This window comes from Lontra canadensis, unplaced genomic scaffold, assembly GCF_010015895.1.
Source record: "Lontra canadensis isolate GAN:19392208 unplaced genomic scaffold, GSC_riverotter_1.0 scaffold220, whole genome shotgun sequence".
Lineage (NCBI taxonomy): Eukaryota > Metazoa > Chordata > Mammalia > Carnivora > Mustelidae > Lontra > Lontra canadensis.
In genome coordinates this window covers 555,129-567,545 of record NW_022631214.1, presented here as the reverse complement: position 1 = coordinate 567,545, position 12,417 = coordinate 555,129, and positions in this window count along the sequence as shown.

The following is a 12,417-nucleotide window of genomic DNA, read 5'->3' as shown; positions in this document are numbered from 1 at the left end:
GAAGTACGTCATGCGCAGAGGCACCCGATGAGACGGCGCCCAAAGAAAACTACACCTCCCAGAATCCTCTGCGGAGGGGCCGGCCTCTCGCCGGGGTTTTCCGGGAAGGCTGACTTGGACAGACCGGGCGGAGACTCAAGGGACCCACAGCTCGGGGCCAGGCGCCGCAGGCGGCGTCTTGTCCCCTCCGTCGGGCGTCGCCGCAATCCAGCTTCAGTGCCAGGGCGAATGCTGAGGCCTGAGGTCAAGCAATACGGGGATCCGATCGCCAGGCATAGAAGAGAAGGATGCTCCTAAGGGCACAAGCTGCAGGTCACAGGGTCACACGACAGCCCTGCACAGCAGGGCACTGGCCGACCCAGCCAGCGCCGCGTTCAGGAGACCCTGCGGTAGACGGAAAGACACCGAAGACAGGAACATACTGCCGGTCCAAAATAGATCAAACAATTCTCTTATTATAATGCAATGAAACTCTAAATAACATGAGTTTAGAAGTCTTTTCTGCCTGAAAATCTTTTTTTTTTTTCCAAACAGCTTTTTTTTTTCTTTAAGATTTTATTTATTTGTCAGAGAGAGCGAGCACAAGTAGGGGGAGCAGCAGGTAGAAGGAGAGGCAGACTCCCCTGTGAGCGGGGAACCCGAGGCAGGACTCCATCCCGGGACGTCGGGATCATGACCTGAGCCCCCCAGATGTCCCTCCCAACAGCTTCCTATTCAACAATTATTTTAATGAGATAGGGAAATAAAGACAAAAGTGTAGACAACACTCTATAAGCATTTATGGAAGAAACACAGTGATAACAAAATCTCACAATCTTGAGTAATTATAAAAATAAACACTAAAAAGGAGCAAATTAAAGTCGCAGAAATGTACTGAAAAACCAACAAAATAAGCCAAAAGAAGGCAAAGGATATATTAAAGATAAAAGCAAACAACTAGAGAAAATGAATCAGAAATGAAAAGACACAGAGTGCCTGACATCTAGAGAACACTCATAAAGAGAAAACCACAGGCCCAAAGTGGGGACACTTAAGTGAAGGCCCCAAGTCTGTAAACCCAGACAGAATATGTAACCTAACACTAGCAGTTTCAGCTTCCCAGAAATGTAATCTTAACAGGTCAGCACCAATAAGATCATCTGTCACAGTGCCCTTTTCATCCCTCAAAGGAAAAGGAGGTGACCTCACCTAAAATAATCCTTTTTTCTATTTATGGCTTCTTCTGGTTTTTAAAACCTTTCCCTTTCTTTTTTTTTTTTTTTTTTAAGATTTTATTTATTTATTTGCCAGAGAGAGAGAGAGAGAGAGAGAGAGAGAGCACAAGCAGACAGAATGGCAGGCAGAGGCAGAGGGAGAAGCAGGCTCCCTGATGAGCAAGGAGCCCGATGTGGGACTCGATCCCAGGACTCTGGGATCATGACCTGAGCCGAAGGCAGCTGCTTAACCAACTGAGCCACCCAGGCGTCCCAACCTTTCCCTTTCTGTAGCCCTTTGGAGCTCCCCTCTGCCTGCTAGATGGGATGGTGCCGGATTCATGAATTGAATAATAAAGTCAATTAGATCTTTAAAATTTACTTGGCTTGGAGCGCCTGGGTGGCTCAGTGGGTTAAAGTCTCTGCCTTCCCCTCGGGTCATGATCCCAGGGTCCTGGGATCAAGCCCCACATCGGGCTTTCTGATTGGCGGGGAGCCTGCTTCCCCCTTTCCCTCTGCCTGCCTCTCTCCCTCTGCCTGCCTCTCTGCCTACTTGTGATCTCTGTCAAATAAATAAATAAAATCTTTTTAAAAAATTTACTTGGGGGGTGCGTGGGTGGCTCAGTGGGTTAAAGCCTCTGCCTTCGGCTCAGGTCATGATCCCAGGATCCTGGGATCGAGCCCCGCATGGGGCTCTCTGCTCAGTGGGGAGCCTGCTTCTCTCCCTCTCCCTCTCTGCCTACTTGTGATCTCTGTCAAATAAATAAATAAATAATCTTTAAAAAAATATGTCTAGATAGGCACGCCTGGGTGGCTCAGTGGATTAAGCCTCTGCCTTCTGCTCAGATCATGGTCTCAGAGTCCTGGGATCGAGCCCCGCATCAGGCTCTCTGCTGAGCAGGGAGCCTGCTTCCCCCTCTCTCTGCCTGCTTCTCTGCCTACTTGTGATCTTTCTCTGTCAAATAAATAAATAAAATCTTAAAAAAAAAAAAGTCCAGATAGATAGAAATCCAAACCCAAACTCTTTCCATTATTCCACTTACCTTTAATTTAATCTTCCCTTTCTAGCTGAATCCAGAGCTACTCAGTCAGTTTCATATAACTCCCAAGAAGATTATATTTTTAGCAAATTGCAAAAATATTTTCTATGTCTACTACTCTGATTGAAGCAAATTTACCTCTTAAGACCTTTCTTAGGCTATCCTCCCATTGGGATTGCCATCTTATGTCATTTAAATAAATTTAAATGCATCATTCCTAATCCTAAAGTCTTCCCAGACCTTTCCATCTTGGGGACTTTAGTCTCCTGCTAATCCAAGTCTCGCTATTCATAATTATGAGTGAATGTATTATGGTGAAAAGGTTCTACTGGCCTAAAATGATCCAGAACTATTTTTATGGAAGACGGAAGAACTATTTTAGGGTCTAGGGTTGGAAACGTATAAAAAAGAATGGACGGATATCCTGGAAAAGTCCATGAGAGAAATAGACACCGTAAGAATGACTGATGACAGTATACAGAAAGTGGAGACCAGTGGAGACATTTCCATATGTAAGATATGATAGAAATCAACACAAAGATAACATTCTGACCTGCGCCAGGCAGCCTGTTGGTAGAGCATTCCACTCGAGATCTTGGGGTCATGAGTTTGAGCTGGCTGTAGAGTTTACTTAAACAAACAAAGCCATTCTGTTCATTAAAAAAAAAATAGTTCTGGGAGATCCAAATGATTAAAGAAAGTTGAGTTGCAACAGTTGATAAATACATACATGTGATTTGCTTTTTTGTTTGTTTTCAGTGACCTACCTTTTTTTTCAGTATTGGAATGAAATTGATGCTGGAAACACCATATGTAATTAATTCATTAAGTCTGTATTAAAAATCTTGAATGCAGGGACGCCTGGGTGGCTCAGTGGGTTAAGCCGCTGCCTTCGGCTCAGGTCATGATCTCAGAGTCCTGGGATCGAGCCCCGCATCGGGCTCTCTGCTCAGCAGGGAGCCTGCTTCCTCCTCTCTCTCTGCCTGCCTCTCTGCCTGCTTGTGATCTCTCTGTCAAATAAATAAATAAAAATCTTTATTAAAAAAAAAAATCTTGAATGCAGATGCTGGAAATATTGCTCAAAGTAGCTTAAACTAACAGAGGAAATGCCCTTAGTTAGGGAGGAGGTCAAGCTTCAGGAACGGCTGGATGCAGGGCTTCAATCACCTACAGATTACTGTCTCCCTTTCTCTTCTTCCCAGTTGGCTAACTTTCAGTCAAGTTTTCCTCAGGAAGTAGCAAAGGAAAATACACATACTTTCGAAAGGGTTCTGGGAAGTATGCAGGGATTGACTCTCAAAAGGTCAGATGCCCAGCCCTGAACCAGACTCACAATGATTGATTGTCCAGGTCTTGGTCCACTACATAAAACCAGCAGTTCATTGTCCTAAGCTTCTCTGACCACACAGACTAAACACAGGAAAAGGGTTGTTTCCTTAAAAAGTAGAGATGAACTATTAAAAGAAAGGGAATGGATGTAGAGCAGGCCAAAATAAAAATTTTCAGGTCTAGTTCTAGCATTACTGACTCCACTGGTAGTGGATTATTCCTGTTAATTGGAAAGTCAGAGCATGAGGCAGCAGTGTAACATTCTCAATGTTCAGGTGATGTCTCAAAGTCTCCAAAAATTAATTTTTGTCTTTTCTAATGAACTTTGATCTCTTGTTTATGAACTGTGGTATGATTTGTAATTTGGACTACATAAATTATCCCTATGGACTTTATGTCATGGTATCATTTCTTATTTCCTGCCCGCCTGTCTTTTCTTTTTCTTTTCTACTTAAAAGTGCTCATGTTGGAGTGCCTGGATGGCTCAGTTGGTTGAGAGTCTGCCTCCGACTCAGGTCGTGATCCCAGGATTCTGGGATCAAGCCCCACATTGGGATCTCTGCTCATCAGGGAGCCTGCTTCCCCCCACCCCGCCTGCCTCTCTGCCTGCTTGTGATCTCTGTCAAATACAAAAATAAAATCTTCAAAAAAAAAAATCAAGCATGAAACTTCAAAGAAATTTTTTTTAAATGCTCGTATTTATTTTTGTTCCCATGTTTGGAAAATTAGGTATTGGATTTGTTGGTTAATTTATATGGGATACGTCTAGAAAAATTATTTCTTCATTCTTAGAATAGTCTTTTTCAGAATAGTTTCTTTTCTGTCTTAGCTTCCCTGATCTTCTTTCTTATTTCTGTCTTCTTTTTTTTTTTTAAGATCTTATTTATTTATTTGACAGAGATCACAAGGAGGCAGAGAGGCAGGCAGAGAGAGAGGGGGAAGCAGGCTCCCCGCCAAGCAGAGAGCCTGATGTGGGGTCGATCCCAGGACCCTGAGACCATGACCTGGGCCGAAGGCAGAGGCTTAACCCATTGGGCCACCCAGGTACCCCTTATTTCTGTGTTCTTATAGAGTATCTACTATATAAACATAGAACTTTAATACAAGGGACATGGCAAAGGAGGAGAAATTTACTTCTCTCACAGACTTAGAAGCTAGTTGGAACAGTAAGTATGCACATGCAGTCAGTTGGGTTTTGCAGGATACAGACTTACAAGCAGCTGGCGTATTAGGGACTGCTCTCCCGATCGACCCCTGGGAGTGAATGAGGGAAGGAAAAGTTGAACAGTGATGCTTTCACAGCAGAGGCCTCAGCTGATCTCATAAAATCTCTGAAACTGGCCTTTCAGAGATGACCAAATTGGGGTAAAGGAGTGGGGACTTTGCACCTTTATGTTGACCAGTTTTAGGGTCTGAGCTGAATCCAAGGAGGCTGACCTTGGGTAAGGCCTCTCCCTTCAGGTGAGGGCAATTTCCTGAGAGGGACTCATTTATGGCCCCTTAAAATCACCGCAGCCGGTGTCTGGAGAAACACGTGCCTCTGTCCTGAAGGAGCCTGGATGCCAGAGTGCCCGCTACAACACCGAAGGCGGTAAAACCACCAGGTTAAAGATTTTGCGGAAAAATCAGCGTATTGTTTTAAAGCCAGCATTTAAGCAGAACTAGGCAAAACCGTTGTAAGACATACCTGGGGTGTCTGCCTTCAGCTCAGGTCATGATCCTGGAGTTCCGGGATCGAGTGCCACATGAGGCCCTCCGCTCCGTGGGGAGTCTGCTTCTTCCTCTGCTTTTCACCCTGCTTGTGCTCTCTCTCACGCTCTCTCTCAAATAACTAAACAAATTCCTTAAAAAAAGGGGGGGCGGGACATACCCTGGACATACCGCTGTTTATACTTAATATATACCAATTATATATCCTTACAGGATATGATAAAAAGTAGTATTTAAACCAATAATGACTTCCAGAGTTCAACCAGGTATGTAGACTTAGAGTGACCTAAATCTTTTTCTAGCTAGAAAAAAATTTCTCTTTATATTTCCTTCTGAAAAGTTGAACTTGAAATTTCACATAGACTCTACAAATAGGCCTGTGCTGTATTTTTCTTTTATAAGTCACAACTTAGACCATTTAGGTTGAATTCAGTTCAGTTACCTTTGTGGCACTGATTTAAATAAAAGTACTCAGTAACTGTTATGTATTATTACATTTGTTGTTATTCTTGTCATTATGAAGTGTGTATGGTTGCAGGGAACCCCTGGAGGTTTTGGGTTAGCAGCAGTGATATAAATAAATATTTTGAAAAAATAAATGGGGACATCTGGGTGGCTCAATCAGTTGAGCATCTGACTCTTGATTTTGGTTCAGGTCGTGATCTCAGGGTCGTGAGACTGAGCCCCATGTCAGGCTTTGTGCTCAGTGGGGAGTCTTCTTGGGGTTCTCTCTCTGCCCTCCCCCCGTTTGCGGGCACTCTCTCTAAAATAAATAAATAAATCTTTAAAAAGGATAAATGTTGGGGCGCCTGGTGGCTCAGTTGGTTAAGCAGCCAACTCTTGGTTTTGACTCAGGTCATGATCTCAGAGCCCTGCATCAGGCTCCACGCTCAGTTGGGAATCTGCTTGAGCCTCTCTCTCCCTCTGCCCCTCCCCGCTGTGTTCTCTCTCTAAAATAATTTAATTAAATAAAATCTTTTTATTTATTTGGCACACACACACACACACACAGAGAGAGAGAGAGAGAGAGCGAAATCACAAGTAGGCAGGCAGAGAGAGAGGGGGAAGCAGGCTCCCCACTGAGCAGAGAGCCTGATGTGGGGCTTGATCCCAGAACCCTGAGATCATGACCTGAGCTGAAGGTAGAGGCTTAACCCACTGTGCCACCCAGGTGCCCCTAAATAAAATCTTTAAAAACGCTAAGTGTTAAAACAGCTACAGAATGATTTGGAGGACGGAGGGACTACAGACTGGTGGAAGAGAGCTCACCACTTCTTACGTGATCCCAGATGTACAGTGAAGACTATGATCCCAAGCTGCTTTCTCTGATCCTGAACTTCACAATGTTTTCCTGTATTATTTCCCTTTCGGTAGTTTTTGAAGTCTAGGATTCAAAGAAATTACTTAACCGGGTATTTAAGACATGTGTTCTTTATCCAGAGGACGAGACGTAGACATTTGTACTTTTAATAAATTTGCTAGGTAAACATGATGCTTGCCAAAGTGCGAGAATCACTGATTTACCTAACTCTTTCTCTAATATCCCTTTCTCACTTTCCTAGACAAAAATCTTCTTATTTTCAGGGTTATTGTCCAATTTGTGGATTACAAATCCATAACTGAGAGCTGTCTGTGCCAGTCACGTTTCATTGACATCACTGAAAGTTTAATGATCGTACTTGTAGTATAGAAATTTCCTTCCAGGGACGCCTGGGTGGCTCAGTGGGTTAAGGCCTCTGCCTTCAGCTCAGGTCATGATCCCAGGGTTCTGGGATCGAGCCCCACGTCGGGGTCTCTGCTCAACGGGGAGACTGTTTCCCTTCCTCACTCTCTGCCTGCCTCCCTGCCTACTTGTGATCTCTGTCAAATAAATAAATCTTTTTTAAAAATTAAAAAAAAAAGAAAAGAAATTTCCTTCCTTCCAGGAGTGCCTGGTTGGTGCAGTGGAACGTGCAACTCTTGGTTTCAGCTCAGGTCGTGATCTCAAGCTCATGATCTCAGAGTCATGGAGTTGAGCCCCATTTTGGGCTCCATGCTGAGTGCAGAATCAACCTGGGATTTCCTCACCCTCTGTTTCTTCCCCCTGTGCTCTCTGCTCTTGCTTGTTCTAAAAATAAATAAATCTTAAAAAAAAAAATTTATCTTTCTTCCAAAGTAGTAAATCAAATAAGATATTTTTGTTCTTTCATTTTTCACACTCGGAGTCTAGAATATTTATGAACATTACTCATCCCAACATAAAACAATGGAACAACTTTGGGCACCTGAGTGGCTCAGTGGGTTAAAGCCTCTGCCTTCGGCTCAGGTCATGATCCTGGGGTCCTGGGATAGAGCCCTGCATTGGGCTCTCTGCTCAGTAGGGAGCCTGTTTCCCCCTCTCTCTCCCTCTGCCTGCTTCTCTGCCTACTTGTGATCTCTGTCTGTCAAATAAAATCTTTAAACAAACAAACAAACAAACAAAAACAATGGAACAACTTTTAAGCTATGTGCGTAAATGTTCCTGTTTCAGAGAGAATTAGGAATGTAAAAGCTGTATACAGAGCATAAGGAAAATCAGAAGACATTTCAGCACCAAGCAAAAAATGCCTTTTGCTGGTCAATACACAAAACTTAGTCTTTATCTGATAATTCTTACTTGAGAAAAAGCTTATGAACATTTAAAAACTTTTTTAAGATTTTATTTATTCGACAGAGATAGCACAAGCAGGCAGAGCAACAGGCAGAGGGAGAGGGGGAAGCAGGCTCCCCGCTGGGCGGGGAACCCATTGTGGGGCTTGATCCCAGGATCCTGGAATCATGACCTAAGCCGAAGGCAGACACTCAACTGATTAAGCCACCCAGACACCCCACTTATGAACATTTTATTTTATTTTTTTTTAAGATTTTTACTTATTTATTTGACAGAGATCACAAGTAGGCAGAGAGGCAGGCAGAGAGAGAGAGGAGGAAGCAGGCTCCCTGCTGAGCAGAGAGCCCGATGCGGGGCTCGATCCCAGGATACTGGGATCATGACCGGAGCTGAAGGCAGAGGCTTCAACCACTGAGCCACCCAGGCACCCCTTATGAACATTTTAGATCTGAAAAAACCTTTAGTGATTTCTAACCCAGTATCAGAAAATTCGAGCTGGAACCAAGCTCTACGAAGATAATTCCCATATGTACAGAACAGACAGTATTCAACACGAGATAGCTCATAAAGTAGAAAACCTCTCTAAATGCAATGAATATTGACAGGCCTTTAAGTGTCATTCACCCCTTATCAAATGACAGGATATTTAGGCTAAGTACAGAGCTTCTAACTATACGCAATGTGGGAAGAATTTTAGTTATTGCTCAAGCCATATTAAACATCAGAGAATTCATACTGAAGAATTCACACTCTATGAACCTAAATAAGTCTTTAGATACCATTAAGATTTCATTACACATCAGAGACTTCTAGACCAAGATCCAACTTTACCCAAAATAAACCGAGAGAACAGGTCCCACTCCCACTGTGAAGTGTGATTAACTAGTTACGGGGGTATTAACTAAATTGTCTACTTAAATGAGAGGGGCACTTGGCATGAGCACTGGGTGTTGGATGTGAATGATCAGGCACGAGATTCTTTTTTTTTTTTTAAGATTTTATTTATTTATTTGACAGACTGACAGACTGAGATCACAAGTAGGCAGAAAGGCAGGCAGAAAGAGAGAGGGGGAAGCAGGCTCCCTGCTGAGCAGAGAGCACGACATGGGGCTCCATCCCAGGACCCTGGGACCATGACCTGAGCCGAAGGCAGAGGCTTTAACCCACTGAGCCACCCAGGCGCCCCCAGGCACGAGAGTCTACACCTGAAACTAATGTTACATTGTATGTAAACCAGCTGTTATTTGAATAAAAACGTGGAAAAAAAATTGCGTACTTGAAAAAAGCCTTCTCTTTTAAAACACACTCAACAGTTTGATCCAATTCACTCGGGAAATCTACTAACTCATCAAGAAATTAGTACCAAAGTAAGTCGGGTGGAAAGTGACTACACACTTAAGTGTCCATCTTATTTTATTTATTTATGTGAGAGAGAGCGAGAGGGAGCACGAGAGTGGAGTGAGGGGCAGAGGGAGAAGCCGTCTCCCCACCGAGCAGGGAGCCCCACGTGGGGCTGCATCTGGGGACTCCGGGATCAGGACCTGAGCCAAAGGAGATGCTTAACCTACTGAGCCGCCCCGGCGCCCGGAAACTGTCATTTAAGTCAAACCATGAGCAAACTGCGTCCAGGTGTGGACTCGTCCCTAAGACGGAGCCACAAAGAACAATATTAAGGATAAACTGGCTGCGGAGCATCGGGTTTTCCATGCAGCAGCGTCCATCAGCCATTGAAACTGAAACCGGAGCGGGCATGGCGTGAACCGCACCCTACGGCCCGCGGCACAGGCGACCTTGCTCTGCGGGTCTGGGGAAGCCGCCGGCCACCTTGCGCAGTCTGCGCTCCCGGGCATCTGCCGAGAATCCTCCGGCCAGCGCGGTTCTCGGGTTCTGCAATGACGGGGCCTTCGACCACCACCAGCAGCTGGACGAGCCCGAGTTGTCCGTCGGTAACCACTCCGGCCGCTGCCAGGAGCCCGCAGGGCAGGCCGCGGCGAGCCGGGGAAGCGGCGTCTGGAGGAGAAGGTGTACCTGGAGCGCAGGACCGCAGGCGCGTGCGTCGGAGCGACCTCCCGGGAGGGGTTCCTCCCCGTCGGATAAAAACTGCTAGCAAGAGTTTATATTTTGTTTTTAAAAACTGGCTCATCGCGTTGTTTTCTGCTATTCGGTCCCCCAACTTCTGCTTTTAGACTCATGATTTCCTCCTCTTTCCACAACGACATGTTCTCCCCAAATGCCTCACTTCGTTTATTTTCATTCCGTCTGTCAGTGCTGTTGGTTGGATGTTCCAAAACTTACCGAAACCATTCGCACATGACTTCGACCCAGCATGGAGAATGGGCCGGACACAGAGCTTCCCCCTGCAGACCCACCTACACTCACTCGCACGCGCGATCCCGGCTGCGCACCCCGCGTGCCCGGGAGCCCCGACGCAGGAAGCCCCGGGCCGCGCTGAGAGCCTGCCACCCGGAAACCGCCGACCTGCCGTCCGAAGAGGCCCGCCGCAGAGCCCTCTGGGAGATGTAGTTCGGCCGAGCCCTTCCGCCGTCGGCCGCGTGAATCCCGCCGCTGAGGGCCTGAGCCGAAGGGTGTGTGCGGCGGGGGCGGGGCGGCGAGGCTGCGGGGCTGGTGCGGCCTCGGTGTCCGTGCGGGCCCCGTGGTAACCCCGGAGCACGCGCCAACTGGCTCCGGAGCCGGGTGCGAGGAGGACCGGGGGGTAGGTGGGGGGGACGGTCCCGCGGCGCAGGCGCCGGTTCCCTGCTGGGCGGGGCGGGGCGTGGGGGCGGCGCGGTCTGGGGACAGCGTTTAGGGGGTTGGGGTGCGTAGGGACGGGGCGGGTGTAGGGGGCCGTCTGCGGGCACTGTGATGAGGACACCGAGGGAGGTCTGGAGCAGGGGGCACCGGAGGGCCCAAACACTGGGGTGTGTGTGGTAATAAGTCAGTGTGGGCTGGGGCTGGGGCCAGTGGTTGTGAAGCCGGCGGAGGGCGTTAAGTGGTGGGGGAGGCCTCTGGGGTGACTCTGTTGGGAGGCGCTGTGGACGGGAGGCCTAGACTGGAGGGGTTGGCCGGGATGCGGGCGCGGGAGCCTCCAGGGGCTGCGCTCCGGACTGGGGGAGAGGGTGTGTGCCGTCGGGGATGCGGCTTGAGGGCGGCTTTGCGGGAAGAACAGGGTGCTTGAGGTGCCTTTGCGTTGACAAGTGGTAAGGCCTTTGTGGGGAGCCTGCTTTGGGGGTGTTTAGAGGGCTCAGGGTTGGTGGACCGAGGATTTCGTTGCCTGGAAGGCATGTTGGTTCCTGACAGTGTTGGATTTCACCTGAGCTCTGGGCTTCTGGAGCACAGGAAGGTTGAGAAGTCTCCCCCGCCCCCGTGTGTTCCAGGGAAGAGCGCGCTGCAGAGGACCCCGTAACACATGCCCCCTTGTTGGCTTATGAGAAGGCCAGATACCAGTCCTCCAAACTCTCGTCCTGTGCCTCATCAGCGGCCAGCGGACTGGAGGGCCAGCTGATCAGTCAGGACAGAACCTGTGGGCTTGACAACGGGTCTAGGTGCGCGCTGCTGGGTGGCCTGTTGGGGGTGTGAGTGAGCAGACAGTGGTGTAGGAGTTGGAGGTACCAGCCTATCGGTGTTTATATAGAGCTGGTGGCCCTTTCGGGTGATGATTAGGAGGACTGTAGGGGTATTAGTGAATGGTGGGTGAGCATGGGGTAGATTAGAAAATAGGGTATCATGGAAGTGAATGGTTGGGGCGGTGTATGATTAAGCATTGGGAATTCCTTGAATGTAGTGATGGGGGCTAGCAAGGCTGAGGGGCTCTGTGAGAACAGTGACTAGGGCACTTTTAGGGTGAGTGGATGGGCAACTGTAGGAAGGAGGACTTGGGATTCTGTGTTTAGGATTCACTGACTCCACTTCTAGTCGACAAATAGAATAGACTGTCAAGATTATTGGGTGGGAATGTGGGGGGTCCAGTGATGGGTTTCGTGGCATCAGTGTTGAGAAACTTGTGGGAATTGGTGATGAGGGGCTGACCTTGGCTGGTGCTTGGGGCTGAGTGAGGAAGAGCCTAGAATGATCAGGAATGGAGGGTCCTGTGAATATCTGATTGGGGGTGGGGCTGTGGCGAGACTTCGGATTTCATTGATGGATGACTCCTGTGTCACTTGGGGGTTGATGATAGGGGTTTTGCTAGAGGAGTCACTGGGGATGTGCATGTGTAAGTGAAGGTCCTAGAGGGACCGCCTGTAAGGTCAGCAGTCAGTCCTGGTGGGATGAGGGGCAAGTGGGGTGAGTGACAGTGGGGCTTGGTGGTTGTGAGGTCTGGAGACTTGGGAGGGCTCTTAGTGATCCGTGAAGGAGGGGCTGGAGAATTCTCAGGTGATCAGTGTGGGTAAGTGGGAGCCTCCGGGGGCTTAAGTTCTGTCCGTGGGCTTGGAGGGAGGGGGTCCAGTCATTCTGTGGGGGCTTATGTGTGATTGAGGCCCTCCTTGGTGATAGGACCTGTGTGAGTTGTATTTGTGGG